Genomic DNA, 16,889 nt, shown 5'->3' on the forward strand with positions numbered 1-16,889 from the left:
CTTGCCACGCGTTTCAGCATAAACCCAGGGGCCACTAGCGTAGCCAAAATTTACAAAGTGGGCGGGCCCATTAAAAATCAGGGTCATGCCCAAAACACAGCTGTTTGAAGAGATTCAATAAGAGCTATATCTCCATTTTTAAAAACATTAAAAAGTCATGTCATTAAATTATGTATTTCAGGTAATATCAATAAAATTGCACTTGTGTTTTGATTGAGTAAAGATAAATCAAACAACAATACCCAATTACAGTTCTACTGAAATTGGAAAACAAAATTCAAAAATATAAAAATATTTATGAAAATGCATTAAAATGGAGGATATAGCGTTTTGGAACCAAACACTTCTTCACAAGGAATGTTTTAAGCATAGCCTACGATAAGACCATTGCACTTGCACAGTGAGTGGCCATATAGACCAACATAGTCTCATATTAACCCAAACCAACCCATCCAGCTCTTTCTGAGCTTCAATAAGTGGCCTGTAGGCTAGTTCCCATTTCAAGTGCAAGTTCAAGTTTATTGTCATGTAGGCTAGCCTACTCGTAAATAAATTGATCAGTAGGCTAATGAAATTTTGTATGTTCAAGATTAAATAGTTACCCAACAGTAGCCTAACGTTATGGTTTAGCGGTCAAGTTTGCTGTGTAACTGATTAATATAGCCTAATTTTGAACATGGTCATAATAAGGTAGGCTATACCTTCATCAGTAACTGGGGACACTGCCTGACATCGTCAACCCAATTTCCATTTGCTTACGCTTTGACTAATCGTCTGCTGTCACTGTCATCTCAGCTGCTGTCAACCTAATACCTCCATGCTGTCAACCTGTCAATGGGCAGAGGTTCACCTGCATAGCTGCAGTGCCGCAGGATGGCGGCATAGGCTGCTACACAAACCGCTCGGCGGTAGGTCTAGGGACAAGAGTTGCTTTATGCGGATACAGCACTTACATGCGTCACACGCGTACTGTCTACGGTCACATGTAGGCAGGTGTGGAAGACATGTTTAGAAAATTGTGTGACAAGCAAACATTTAGTGTGTAGGCAGCAGAATCCTATATCGGGCAGGAATGGGACATTTCATTCTCAAAACGCATGTGTTTTTTTCATGAAATAGTCAACATTTTCATTTTAGTTCAATTTGGGGTTTTCATTAGTTGTCAGTTATAATCATCAAAATTAAAAGAAATAAACACTTGAAATATATCACTCTGTGTGGAATGAATGTATACATTATACAAGTTTCACTTTTTGAATGGAATTACTAAAATAAATCTTTTTCATGATATTCTAATTATATGTCCAGCACCTTTATGATATTTGTATAGCCCTATCACATTCTGTTATTATTTGCATTTTACACAACGTCCTGACTTTTCTGATTTGGGGTTGTATTTCGTCAGTCAACATGCAGTTTATCATAAGATAGGCTAAACTGTCTTTATTGCACACAAAATTCTATGATATCTACCACGATGTCTCACGTAAGATACAGAAATTGAGTCACACGTAAGATACAGAAATATGGTGTTGATATTCCGTTGTATTTCAGACACATTTTAAGAGACAAATACTTTTTAGTTTTCCAAAATTAAAAACATGTGACCATATGAAGAAGGTTAAGTGTTTGTGCATGCACAACTAAAATCTACCGACTCACATTTGGTAGCCTATACTAAGGTAGTGGCTATCACACTCTTAAAGGGACACCAGGCAACGTTTTCGTGTTAATTAATCATCTTCGTAAGTTGGTATATGGTTAAATGACTCATTATGAAAGCTCTCTCGCCCGCCCCTACTGCCTGTAGGAAGAATATCCCACTTGCAAGTTCGGTGTATCCTACCCGCCGACCGAAGCTGGATCAGTTTACAGCACAGAGGCAGTCTAACGAAACGCTAGAGATTGTTGCAAACGTGTGTATAATGGCAGAGCCGGCGAAGAAACAGCGAAAACCCTTGACGGAAGACACAAAGAAAAGGAAAACAGCTTCAGACTGAGCCTGGTGCTCCTTTAAAAGGAATGTTTTGTCCCTATCTGGACGCAGAGATGTGTTAACCCTTTAGGCGCCAGAGGTTTTTTTTTCGAAACGTTCGATTTTGACATCTTCATTTCAAAAGGCTATATCTTAAAAGTAATAAGAGATAGAGACTTTCTGTAAATTAGAGAAATATTAAGGATGACCCGTAGTGTATTTAGGGATTAAATGTTTATATCTATCTAATTTGCATATTATGACGTCATATGGTGGCGGCCATCTTGGGTTATAGAATTTTCATGAAAAGTCGCATGTTTGAATGATAAAATGCACCACTTCTTTCCCCCCAAAATGTCCCTCACCTTCTGTATGCTATATTGCACAATACTGAATGCTCAGGTAAATACTAAGTAGTAAACAAACTATGTAAATCATTACTAATAAATGGCAGAAATAAACCAAATGCATGTAGCGGTAGGTGCCTTTTGCTGTAGAGATTTTCCATTTACTACATACAGTAGGCACTCTGATTCCATGTATGGGGCACATATATATTATTCAGATGACACACAAACACAAGTAGACAAGACCTGTTTAGTTCAAAAGCTCACTTGCCACGGCAAGGCACAAATCAGGAGTGAGATGACGAGACAAGACAAGAGACAATGTTAGTATGTCATGAGCTCTCTCTCTGCCTGGTAACACGTGCTGATTGAAGTCTGATGACCTCCACCTGTTCCTGCTCTGCTCTGCCTCACCCTCGTTACCTACCAGCTGCACTGCATTCACCACTCATCATGCCCTCTATATAAAGCCTTGCTTTTCAGTCCACACTTGTCAGATCGTCTGCAACCAGCACCAGTTACCTGCCTGTTTTTGAAAACGCCTCTGACTCTTTGCCTGTGATCCCGGACCCGCTCGACTACTTCTGTGTTCTCCAGCCCCGGTAATCTTGACCTGCCTTCCGTCCCTCTTCTACGAATACCGCCTAGTCCTTGACTGTACTGCTGCTTCGTTTCAATTGCTGTTGTGTGTGTGTTTCCCCCAGGACTTCCCGGATCATCCAGCTCCTGCCATCGCTGTTCGGCTACTGGGGGAACACACACACGCAGACTCTTGGAACTCCTGTACCCCCCCCGGAACCCCTGAAACCCCCAACCCTTAAATAAACTTTTGAACGTGACGCTTTTGTGGTCCTCGTCCTGTTTGGTGTCTGACAGTACGATCTGACCAAACATGGACCCAGCGCACGGTCGAACCAGCATGGAAACCGACGAACCAGAACCACCCACCGCCATGCAACGCCTGGAAGAGACAGAGAGAGAGGTAAACCGCAACACTGCTGACATTGCCTCCCTACTTCAAGCCGGCTTGAGCCAGCGTCAGCAGTTCCAGCAGCAACAGCAACAACTTGCAATGATCATTCAACTTCTCACCAACCTTTCTCCTCTGCCTGCTCCCACCGGCCCAGCCCCAGCCAGCCTGCTCACCGGCCCAGCACCCGAGTCTCCTGCCCAGTCCACTGCTACCGTGGCTGCCGGAGCCCCAGAACCCAGGATCGGCAATCCAGAGCGGTTCAGCGGCGACCCAACCCAGGTACGGGCGTTCCTGACGAGCTGCCGTGTCCAGTTTACCCTGCAACCCAGGACTTTTGCCACTGAAGGGGCGAGGGTCGGTTACGTGATCACTCACCTGACGGGCCGAGCTCGACTCTGGGGAACGGCGGAGTTCGAGCGCCAGACCCCAGCATGTGCAACCTTCAACCTATTCGCAGAGGAGATGCTCAAGGTATTCGATTTGGAATCCACAATAGCCGAGGCATCTCGGATCCTGATGAGTATTCGCCAAGGCAGAAGGACTGTTGCGGATTACTCCATTGACTTTCGAACTGTGGCAAGTCGGAGCTCCTGGAACATGGAAGCATTGGTGGATGCTTTCCTCCACAGCCTGGCGGACTACATAAAGGACGAGCTGGTTTCCCATGATCAACCCCCCACTCTTGATGAAGCCATTGCTCTGGCTGTCCGCATCGACCGCAGGATCCAGGCCCGCCGTCATGAGAGAGGGCGCCAGAGTCCATCCACCAGCACACGGAGTGTCCCAACTGCCCTTCTGTCCGCACCTGCCACACCATCTAGCCAGCCGGACCAGTCTGAACCGATGGAGATCGGCCGCACCTCCCTAACCCCTGCAGAGCGCCAGCGACGCATCACCTCCAACTTGTGCCTGTACTGTGGTGGTGATGGTCATCGAGTCGCCACCTGTCCAGCAAAACCCGGAGCTCACCAGATGTAGGAGGAATCCGGATGAGCTCAATGAACATTCAGCCCTCCATCAGCCGTAAACCCCTCATCCAAGTCTGTCTTCACCTGTCTGATTCCACCCACACCCTGGCAGCCCTGGTGGACTCTGGCGCAGAAGCAAACATTATTGACACAGGACTTGCTCGTCAGCTGGGCTTGGAAAGCCATCGCTTGTCCACTCCTGTTCCAGCCCGGGCCCTGGACGGTCACGCAATTGGCACAGTTACCAGAATCACAGCCCCCATCTCAATGATGGTGTCAGGAAACCACCGAGAGACCATCCGCTTCCACCTGCTCAGCTCTCCAGGCCAACCCCTAATCCTGGGCTACCCTTGGCTCCGTCTCCACAATCCTCACCTCGATTGGGCCTCCGGAACTGTGAAAGAGTGGGGAAATGCCTGCCACCTGACCTGTTTGCGTGCTGCCTCGCTGCCCCCCGGCTCAGTACCCCCCAGCATTGCCCACGACATTTCTAATGTCCCTGAATGTTACCATGGCCTCCGAGAGGTGTTCAACAAGACCAAAGCCACATCTCTGCCCCCACACCGTCCGTACGACTGTGCCATTGATCTCCTCCCTGGGACTGCTCCACCCAAAGGTCACCTCTACTCACTATCCCCTCCTGAAAGAAAAACTATGGAGGATTACATCAGGGACTCCCTGGCAGCTGGACTCATCCGCCCGTCTTCCTCTCCTGCTGGTGCCGGGTTCTTCTTTGTGGGAAAGAAAGATGGTTCTCTTCGCCCCTGCATTGATTATCGAGGTCTGAATGATGTCACAGTGAAGAACCGGTACCCTCTGCCTTTACTCACCTCTGCTTTTGAATTGCTCCAGGGATCCACTATTTTCACCAAACTGGACCTTAGAAATGCTTACCACCTAGTGCGAGTAAGGGAGGGTGACGAGTGGAAGACAGCATTCAACACCCACACCGGCCATTATGAGTACCTGGTAATGCCATTTGGCCTCACCAACGCCCCAGCGGTATTCCAGGCGCTGGTGAATGATGTGCTGCGGGACATGCTGAATAAATTCGTCTTCGTGTACCTGGACGACATCTTAATTTTCTCCAGAACTCTGTCCGAACACACCCGTCATGTCCAGCTGGTTCTTCGACGGCTCCTGGAGAACTCTCTCTATGTCAAGGCGGAGAAATGCGAGTTCCATGCTCAGACTGTGTCATTCCTGGGATACATCGTCGCTGAAGGCAATATCCAGATGGACCCCGCAAAGGTCTCGGCAGTTACCTCCTGGCCAGTTCCGGGGAATAGGAAGAAGCTGCAGCAATTCCTCGGTTTTGCCAATTTCTACCGGAAATTCATCCGGAACTACAGCTCCGTCGCCGCTCCCCTCACAGCTCTGACCAGCATCAAACACCCCTTTTTCTGGACCCCAGAGGCCAACACAGCCTTTCATACCCTCAAGGCCCGGTTCACCACTGCCCCCATCCTCCAGATGCCGGATTCAGACCGGCAGTTCGTTGTCGAGGTGGATGCCTCAGACGTGGGAGTCGGGGCCATACTCTCTCAACGGGCAGAGGAGGACAACAAGTTGCACCCCTGTGCATTTTTCTCTCGCCGGCTTTCACCTGCAGAGCGCAATTATGATGTTGGAAACCGTGAGCTGTTGGCTGTCAAGCTTGCCCTGGAGGAGTGGCGTCACTGGCTGGAGGGGTCCACAGTTCCGTTCCTGGTCTGGACCGATCACAAAAACCTCGAATACATCCGCAATGCCAAACGTCTTAACCCCAGACAGTCCCGCTGGGCCTTGTTTTTCACCAGATTCAACTTCACCCTGTCATACCGCCCAGGTTCTCAGAACACCAAGCCGGACGCTCTCTCCCGTCAGTTTCATAAGGATGACGCCCCTTCCCAGGAACCTGCATCAATTCTGCCCGATCCCTGCGTCGTAGCTGCCCTGACCTGGGATATCGAGGAGGAAATTCAAGAGGCCCTCCGTGACCATCCCAGTCCCAGTTCATGCCCAGACGGTCGTCTCTTCGTCCCAGATAATTTGAGGTCCCGGGTCATACAGTGGGGACACAACTCCCGCCTTGCCTGCCACCCGGGCTCCGCCCGCACCTGCCATCTCCTTGCCCAGCGCTTTTGGTGGTCGTCTTTGAGAAGGGATGTCCGAGAATTCGTCCGTGCCTGCCCCACCTGCAATCAGAACAAGTCCTCCACTCGGCCCCCCGCTGGTTTACTCCAGCCCTTGCCTGTGCCCACACGACCCTGGTCCCACGTCTCCTTGGACTTTGTAACTGGCCTCCCACCATCAGGTGGGATGACTGTCATTCTCACTGTGGTTGACCGGTTTAGCAAGATGGCACACTTCATTCCCCTCCCTAAACTGCCATCTGCCAGAGAGACTGCCCAGGCTGTTCTTGATCATGTCTTCCGTCTACACGGGCTGCCCAGGGATGTTGTCTCTGACCGAGGCCCGCAATTTACCTCTACATTCTGGAAGGAGTTCTGCCGTCTTCTAGGGGCCACAGTGAGTCTCACCTCTGGGTTCCACCCCCAGTCCAATGGTCAATCCGAGCGGGCAAACCAGGAGCTGGAGAAGGCGCTGCGGTGCATGGTTTCTCGCAAACCCCAGGCTTGGGCACAACAACTGATGTGGATAGAGTATGCTCACAACTCCCTCACCTGCTCTGCCACTGGTATGTCACCTTTCCAGTGTGTGTATGGCTACCAGCCCCCCCTGTTCCCCAGCCAGGAAGGAGATGTGTCCTGCCCGTCTGCCCTCGCCTATGCCCGCCGTTGCCGTCGTACCTGGTCACAAGCTCGTGCCACGCTACTCAAGTCAGCTGTCAGCTATGCCACTGGGGCTAACCGCCGAAGATCGCCGGCACCCGCCTACCGTGTTGGCCAGAAGGTGTGGCTGTCAGCCAAGGATCTCCCACTGCGGGTGGAATCGCGTAAACTGGCACCTCGATTCCTCGGCCCGTTCCCTATCCAGAGGGTCATCAGCCCAACCGCAGTCCGGCTCCAGTTGCCAACCTCCATGAGGGTGCACCCTACTTTCCATGTTTCGAAAGTCAAGCCGACGCATGAAAGCCCGCTGGTCCCCGTGCCGCTTCCTCCTCCTCCTCGCCTCGTTGACGGTGGGCTGGTGTACACCGTTCGACGCCTGCTTCGGTCCAGACGGCGAGGTAGGGGCCTCCAGTATCTCGTCGACTGGGAGGGCTATGGACCTGAGGAGAGAACCTGGGTGCCAGCCAGTCGGATTGTGGACCGGACACTCATCGCCGACTTCCACCGTCTGCATCCTGATCAACCTGCAATCCGTAGGGGCCGCCCCAGAGGGGTCCCTAACCGTCCTGCCCGCCCGGCTTCCTGTCATGTGCCTGACCCTGACCCTGTCTCGGTACCTGTCCCGTCTTCTGTCCACGACCCTCCAGCTCCCTCCGAGGATGAGGATGTTCACTCGGACCGCTCGGAGGAATTCTAGCCCTCCACACTTGTCCACACTTGTCAGATCATCTGCAACCAGCACCAGTTACCTGCCTGTTTTTGAAAACGCCTCTGACTCTTTGCCTGTGATCCCGGACCCGCTCGACTACTTCTGTGTTCTCCAGCCCCGGTAATCTTGACCTGCCTTCCGTCCCTCTTCTACGAATACCGCCTAGTCCTTGACTGTACTGCTGCTTCGTTTCAATTGCTGTTGTGTGTGTGTTTCCCCCAGGACTTCCCGGATCATCCAGCTCCTGCCATCGCTGTTCGGCTACTGGGGGAACACACACACGCAGACTCTTGGAACTCCTGTACCCCCCCCGGAACCCCTGAAACCCCCAACCCTTAAATAAACTTTTGAACGTGACGCTTTTGTGGTCCTCGTCCTGTTTGGTGTCTGACAAGTATTTGTTTTCTTTTTGTTGTTTTTTCTTAGCTGACAAAGACACACACATCACAAGGACATGAACACACAAAAAAGAACACATATATGTCCTAAATGGTCAGGGAAATAGATAATCAACAGTGTAAATCATTACTAATAAATGGCTGACAATTTTTTTAATGTAGCAGGCCTTTTGCTGTAGAGATAATGACTATTCATATCCATATCATATCCATACAGGGCCGGCATTCCCATCATCTTGTGATAGACTATGCATGGCTTAATGGCTCTCCTGCCCCGTGTCACCAACTCTGCTCCTGTTGCGAGCAGCATGGCCAGATCTGCCTCACGCTCGCGTCGAGTGGAGAGAAGTGCAGCTTGGACTAGGCCTACTGTCATTCTCATTGCGACTCCCCACACTGCCTCTACGTTCCCCCCTAACTGTCCTATGAGCACTTCGACCTCGTCTAACATACCCAGTGGCATTAGACAAAGGCTCCACCACGTTACTGTCGCCGCGATTGCGGAGAGGCACACGTTCAGAAGACAGAAGCTAGTGCTACATGGACATTAGGCTACCTCCAGCCTCGTTCGCCACACCACTAACACCCTGCTAACTTCCCGAAGAACACTCCGAACCCGTGAAACATTATTCCCACCTGTGACGTTGGGCAAACGATTCAACGTTTGTGGTTGGTGTAAGCTAAACTATGGAGTAAACTCTCACTTTGTCCAGCTGCATCATTGCAAGGCAGGGACGCATCTGAAGCCTCACTAAACGAATCACCGTCATTTTCTGAAGGCAGATATTCCCCTTCAGAATCAGGGTCCGCGAATAGAAGACCCAACACTTCATTTCGGATAAACTTTTTTGATGCCATTAGACGATAATCTAATGCAAATACTCGCTGACGTTGACAATATCGCTCTGACAAAGTGGTTCACACGCACACTAGCTCCGGTATTTCACGGACTGATTCAATGCGCTGTAGCTAGAAGGTTTTGTTTAAAGCATGCCGTTTTTCGGACTCGGGATGACGTATGACATGTCTGCCATCTAGTGGAGTGGAGGTCGAACGAAATATGACACCCTATTTGACTAAATCGGCCGTTTTATTCAGTACCGCATCTTGTCGACAAAAGGGTGTCATAGAGGGTTAAGTTGTGTTGATTCAACACATTTTGTGCAACAAATTTTAAAAAGGAAACAACACAAACTTGTGTGGTCCCTATCTGGACACAGAGATGTGTTAAAACAACGCAATTTGTGTTGTTTTCAACACATTCGTTTTAAGAGCAATATGCTTTTGGGAAACTTAGCCCTGTTTGGGACAAGCTGCCTGTAGCTCCTCCCGGCCAGCATTTGAAGTTCACGTTGACGTAGGTAAGTCAGCCACTATGGCAAGCCATGTTAACATTTAACAGCTAGACTGGATGGGCCTATGTGTTGCAGATATCTGTAAATCAGTTTTGCCTAGTCAAAACGAACATTTCAGATATCCGCAACTACATTCTTCCTATCCATAATTGTCATTTCAGATATCCACAACGACATTCTTCCTAGGACAAATGACGCCACGTTTGCCATTCATTTCTATGGGACTTATCATTACAGATACAATTCAGTTGCAGATATCCACTATGTGAATTACGGATATCTGCAATTAAATTGTACAATTTGATTCTGACTAGTTATAACTCAGTTGAAGATATCTTTAATTCAATTTAAGATATATGTAATTCAGTTTTGAATTCAGTTAGAATAAGTGCCTACAACATGTCTTAGCTGCCAAAGGTAGGCTAATGACAATTATTAAACATTACATTTGATGTGTAGGTGCATGCTTTCTGTTCCGTGTAGGCTACTTTTGTGTTCATTATTTTGGAAGTGAAATGGGAAATAAAAAAGAAAATGGTAGCCTATAACTTTTTGAAGTTCTATAGTCATTTGCTAAATGAAAATTATGTCGTATTCTGACATATTCCAGGGATTACAAAGACAATGTTGACTTAATGAATGGATAAAATGAAATGCAAAATGCTATATAGAAAAATAAATGTCTGACCGCGTTATTTGAACAGTCTATTTAGGCTAGGTCTGAACTACTGTAGATAGACCTGTAGCCTACTTTGAGAATGTCTAATAAAGGTGGGGGGGGGGGGGGGGGGGTATATCGTGGCCACCTGAATGATATGGCGTCTCTTGAGGCATAAAGGCTAACCTACAGACAACTGTGACACATGTTTCCAAAACATGCGATGTTCACAGTCACCAACTGAAGCGATGAGTAGGCCTAGGCTAGGCTATCTCATGATGCGCAGTTGAAACTTGACGTTTCGTCAGCAAACAGAAGTAGGCCTAGGCTATGGCCAACCCCGAGCGCATTCGGTGTTTAATCTGTAGACTGGTCCAACCCGGTGAAAATGTATGACCGGCAGGCGACCAAGGGGACTATTGTTTTAGGTACTGTCCAAATAACGTTACGGGGGGCTGGGCTACACCAGACACAAAACTGAAGTGTCCCGCTTGCGACGCGTAAAAAAACAAGACTATCGAGCAAAGTGCTGCAGCATGCGTTGCGAACGGAACGCTTCACTTAAAGCAACACCAAAGCACTTTTCCTCTGTCCATAGCTGCCAACTCTCACGCATTGGCCGTGAGACACACGCATTTGATTAGTTTCACACACTCACACGCCACACCCACGATTTCTCACGCTGAAGTGTCAACCCGGTCGGTCAGATGCCTGAAAAATGAGTTTAGCCTATAGATCTACCTGTTGAGCCACGGTTATGCTTTCAGAGACGGTGAGAGGGTTCAAGAGCACCCCCTGTCTGTGGAATTTTCTAAATTTTCTCTCATTTGCGATGCTACTTCAGAAGCCATCCCAGGCGCATTCCCCCCGCATTTCCCCGGCTTCAGGTAAGCCTATGCTTTGAGTATTTTTCACGCTGAAGTGTCAACGTGGTAGGTCAAATACCTGGCAGATGAGGTTCAACTAAACTAAACCTATACATGATATCACACGTCATGTGAACGAGCGGAATCTAAGCTTTCCAGTGATATTAGCGCCACGTTGCTGTGATAAATGGTTCACGAGAAAATTATAATTGAACCGACGTGCAATTTAGGCTAATCATATTTGCATTTTGCACACAGTGCACACCCATTACTCTCGGTTTAATATCTCACTAACCCTTCACACAACACGTGGCAAACCTAATATCACAATAAACAGCAAACCGTACCGAATACGAGGATATAAAGCATGCCTTTGTTTTTGAAATTGCAACACATTTCTACATAGCCTCATTGGGGCGAAATTATAATGTATTCTAATCTAAACTATTTGTCAGTAGGCCTACATACATTTTTGTAAATTGCTCAGCCATAGATTATCCCACTATCATGGTTCTTATATTGTCAGGTTCCAGCCAATCCCACTTACACGGATAAATGAATATATTTATATTGGCATGCTTTCTAGTGACATTAATGCAAAAATATTGATATAAAGCCTGACATAAGCCATATGCAAACATTCACATCATGCAGATATGGGTCCATCCTGAAAAAGGAATAGCCTGTAGGCTATAGGCTATGGCCATTACAATGACCAATATATTATCTTAAATGAACTAGCTGAATAACACAGGTGACCACTTCTGCATAATTTCATGGAGTGCTGAAATGTACACACATTTTTTAACATTTCTGAACTGTGAAATGTACCATATGTTTTTGTGGTTGTGAACTTATTGCAATATCACCATAACTATTCCACCTGTGTATGCATGGTTATAATTCTGAAGTGCAAAATAGCTTAGGCTACACCACAAATATTTCCATAAAAATAAGCAAGTCTAACCTCTGAATTTATTTTTAAAAGTGCACCAGATTGATGCGTTTAAAAGTTAAAATATACAAACATTTCTTAAATTCTTACAAAACACCCACCCACTTTTTAAAATTGTTTTAAAATTGACAGGAAATGGCATCATAGCCAACATGGTGGATACACACACACACACACACACACACTTTTGCCGTGCGAAATACCAGTGTCGTTTTCAGCATCTGTTTAGTGCTTCATTGTCATTTTCTTTGGATTCTCCCATTTGCGCGTAAATCGCTCGTAAGCTTTTTTTTTTTTTGTTACACGCTTTCTCCCATTCCGCTTCTGTCACACACACAGTGACAAGCGCCAAATCCCCCGCAGTGTTGAAGAGATCTTATAGGTACGCCAAATAAATAATAACCTATAGGTTTATGTAAAACTCCCCATTAACAGCATCACGTCACTAACCACAGCTAGACTGCACAATGGTAGGCCTTCAAAAGCATGACATTTTCGCTTTAGTTTGATATTTAATTTACTTTATCCGCTTTCATGCGTTCATTGAACGTCTGCGGTGCTGTAATGGAAACCTTATTGCGTAGCCAAGTAGCCTATATATTGAGTTATTTTTAAATTATGCATGATTTACTTTTTATTAATTTCGTTTCTAGTCCAAAAAAAAATTTCTGGGGGAGGACCCCCATACAACCCCCACTGAAATGTCCCACCCACTTTCAGAATGCCTCCAACGCCCATGGTCCTAGCATTAGGCTAGATCCCTTTGATACCAATGTTAATATAACTCTGGGACCCTGGTCCCTACACCTGAGAACCACTGATATACTTTTTTTTACTGTACGGCAGTGGTCCCCAAACTACGGCCCGCCACCTCATTTTGGGTGGCCCCCCAAAACATGTTCGTGGTATATAGCAACCGGCCCGCACGGGAGTACGACATCGTCAAACTATAACCTCCGCAATTTCCCCCATTCATTCTCTGTGGCGAGTCTTAACAGTACACATGTAATACTCTTTTTGTCCACTGGTGGTTGCTTTGGCGCTGTTTCGCGTTTGCCATCAAAAACGGAATGAAATGTAGGCCTATCTGCAAACAATGTAATGAGGCTATGCTGACTGCATCAGTGCTCAAAGTATTCTAAAAGTTTATCAATGAATTGTTAATAACTAACTAACTTATATTCAAGTCATTTTTCTGGGACTTTCTGGGATAATTATTTTTATTTGTTCAAATGTTGAATGGTGGTCATTTCAGACCACTTCAGCACTTCATAAAATTCTCATAGTTTGAGAACTTTACATTTTCAGAGTTCACACATTTTTAATGAAATATACTTTTGGGACTACCTGCTAATACTTTTGGGAATGCAAAAGTCTTTTTATTAGTATTATTTAATTTGAGTTACATTTTACACTGATATGGCATGATGGCAATATAAACACAGCTAACAATGGTATTAAATTGCAAAAGCCTATAGATTAAATGTAATGGAATATTCAACTAAGGTAGACTGCTGTTGTTCACAGCACTAAGCTATTTATGGTTACTGATATACTCCGAGTCTCTGGCCCTCTCTTACAGCCAGGCATAGTAAGCTGGCCCTCGGAAGAAAAAGTTTGGGGACCACTGCTGTACGGTATAATGCTAAACGAGCCAAACAAAAATTTCCGCAGCAAAATTTTGGTTGGCCCCACCAAATCTCACTCCAAGGTTTTTTGAAAAGTTGGCAGCCCTGCTGTCGCACCCACGCTATTTGTTTATCCAACACCAGCTTTGCAAATAACGATGTCCACAGACAAGGTAGAGTATGTTGCATGATTTTATGAAAGTATGATGTATTGCGACATCAGAAGCATGTCAAATTTGTAGTTTCGTATGTCTCATTACATCAGTGGCGGTTCTAGGATTTTTCTGAGACAGGGGCCACATCATACACTGAGGGGCCAAGAACCGGTCAACATCCATACACAGAAAACCCCTTGTTCAGTAAGGCAGAGGCATGTAGTCTACGTGATATGCAGGACTATACAGGTCTATACGCAGTATACCCACTTAAAAAGCATCACCATCTCAGTATACCCACTTAAAATAAACAAGGTATTAATATTTGGGGTCGATCATACCCACCCACTTGTATACCCACTACAGCTAACTAGACTACACCACAGCAGTAAGGTGCATACATTTCACCAGTCTTACCTTGTTCAAATACTTGAATGCTAAATGCTAAAAAACAAAAAAAGCCAATACAATTCTTAACAATTTTCCCATTTATTTATAATGTGCATTGAAAACACAATATACAACTAAAATATAATACACTTCAGTGGAAATACATTGATATTTTAAACAGAAATCATACATCATCATACACACAGTTTTCGTTCATTTGGACAAGTTTTACTTTAACTCTTTCCCCTTTAGTTGATAAGAGAAACCACTTTCACTGCCAGTTTGCGTACATTAGAACAAACACACACACACGTACACGCACACACAGCATGTGAGCAACAACTACATCATATTTACACAATTTTTCAACAATTATTTTTACAATGGTCTGATTTGGAATGGTCTTTGAAGCCACTGTCAGCTGTTTTTGATAGCTGTTGAAAACTGCATGAAACTGACAGAGATGTTTTTGTTTATCAATAAATAAATAAATAAAAATTAAACATGATGCTGATACCTTCTTCTTTTCCCAAATACAATGTAGCCTATACTGGTGTAAGTGACCTTTCATCAATCCAATTGCAATGGATGAACTGTGATGAACTGCCCTACTTGTGATTGTTTAGAGATTTTAAAGGTTTTATAGCAATGCTACAACTTTTTTGGCTATTCTACAATCTATTCACCTTTGCAGCGCGAGTAGGCTACTTTCTGTGCAGCCGCACACACACACACACAGGCATGCCAAACAAGCATACACAAAAGTTTCAAGAGTGGGGGATGGAGTAAAAGATGGAGACAAATTGATTAGTGTGATTTATTTTCGCGGAACGGATGTACAGGACTGAGTGGCGGTCATATTTTGTACCGCTATGTGGTACATCTAGTATTTTGTATATTTTCATCTTTTGTTTGTCTTTGTTCTTTCTACTTGTATTAATGTAAATCACAATCAAATGTTTTTGTCTAATGTGCTATATAAACTAGACTGTATTTTTCTGAGAACATGCAAACTGATGTGGTGATGCCTGATGTTGCCCTGACCCCTGACCTTGGGTTCCTGGTTAAGTAGCCTACTGGCCTAGCGGAGTGGCAGAAAGGGTGAGGAACAAGTGTGGCATAAACAAGTTCAGCTAACGTGTCAGCAGCCAGTAACAGGTGAATGGTATGTGGAGGGGGCAGGGCCAGATTTAAACTAATTCCCAAAATGGGGAAAATATACATTCAAGCCATTTCAAGGCCATGGGTTTTTTCTTCATGAAAACAACTTCTGACCTTTACAACAAAAGGGTGTAATCTTCACATCATGCCTATGAAGAACAATAAAATCCATTGAAAAGTAAGAATATTCAGTTGAAACTGTACCAGTTCATCTAAACATGTCTAGTGAATAAACACAACTGAGATTCTGTGTTGGTCCTTGTTTCTCTCTTACATCTCCAAACAATCTCCTCTGTACCGACTCCCATTCATGCACAGCTGGTTCAAAGCCAATTGTCTGACACTATGTAACTAGTTCAACCCTTTTTATTGGGCCATGTTTCAGCAGAGATGTTTCAGCAGCAAACTAAATCTGTGGTCCCATCCACTTTATAGGTGAACCAAACAAGATTTGGACTTGGACTAGCATTTTTAAACTTATTTCATATGTCAAATTTGTTTTCTGATGTAATAGGTAGGACTATCTATAACACCTCAATTCCATACAGGTGCATAGCTAACACAGTTAAACACCTTATTGTGTTAGTGCTCTTATTTTGACACTGGAAAAATGTATCCTTTGCACGTGAAGTTACCAGTAATTTACATTGGATATGAGCAATGAATGTGAGACACACGGCTACAGAAGTACTACTACTGCTATCACCATCTTAGTTCAACACAGTCCTGGTCATGTGGCATTCAGTTTAGCTGCATGCTGTGGGGAATTTCAAGGGTGATGGCACACCTGTTCGAGCACCCAATTTATCACCTGTTCGCATCGAGCACCCAATTTATCACCTGTTTGCATCGAGCACCCAATTTATCACCTGTTTGCATCGAGCACCCAATTTATCTTATTTGTTCTATATTTTGTTATGTATTTGAACTGACCAAAGGTAGGCAACCAAAGGTAAGGTTGTAGGCATACCAAAGGTAAGGTTGTAGGCAACCAAAGGTAAGGTTGTAGGCAACCAAAGGTAAGATAAAAAAAAGCAGCATTTCTTCACTGTAGGTAACTGTTGAAGTTTTTTTGTTTTATTCTTATACAAAAATCTCTTGGAAATCTGATTATCTTGCTGGTCATAGTTTACATCAGATCAACCAGAGTAATGAGGAGCAGTGGGGGAGCAGCTTTAGTCATTGAAGATCCAAGTTGTGAGAGGACAAGTTCACTTTGTTCTTCTAAAACTGGTGAAAAACCTAAAAAGCAGTAGCCTGACGTAGCTAGACTCAATTCTAATCAGAATTTGAGTCTGGACCTGTACCATTGGAATGTGATTATGGGGCAGTTTCAACCAATAAGTGGGAAATTGCTTCTGCACACAATTGGATAGACCTAACCAATCAGAGCAATGAAATATGTGAATCCTGTAGGGATAAAACAGCCAAAACATGTTTCTTCTCGTCAAATGAAACTGCTGTATTTTGTTCATTTTTTGAAGTTGTTGTGCTGTCAATATCTTGTTCAACAGACGCGATAGTGAAATCTAAAAGTCTAGCTTCTCTGGCAAAATCCTTTTTACCGTAAACAAAAT

The sequence above is a fragment of the Alosa sapidissima genome, chromosome 9, assembly GCF_018492685.1.
Source record: "Alosa sapidissima isolate fAloSap1 chromosome 9, fAloSap1.pri, whole genome shotgun sequence".
Lineage (NCBI taxonomy): Eukaryota > Metazoa > Chordata > Actinopteri > Clupeiformes > Clupeidae > Alosa > Alosa sapidissima.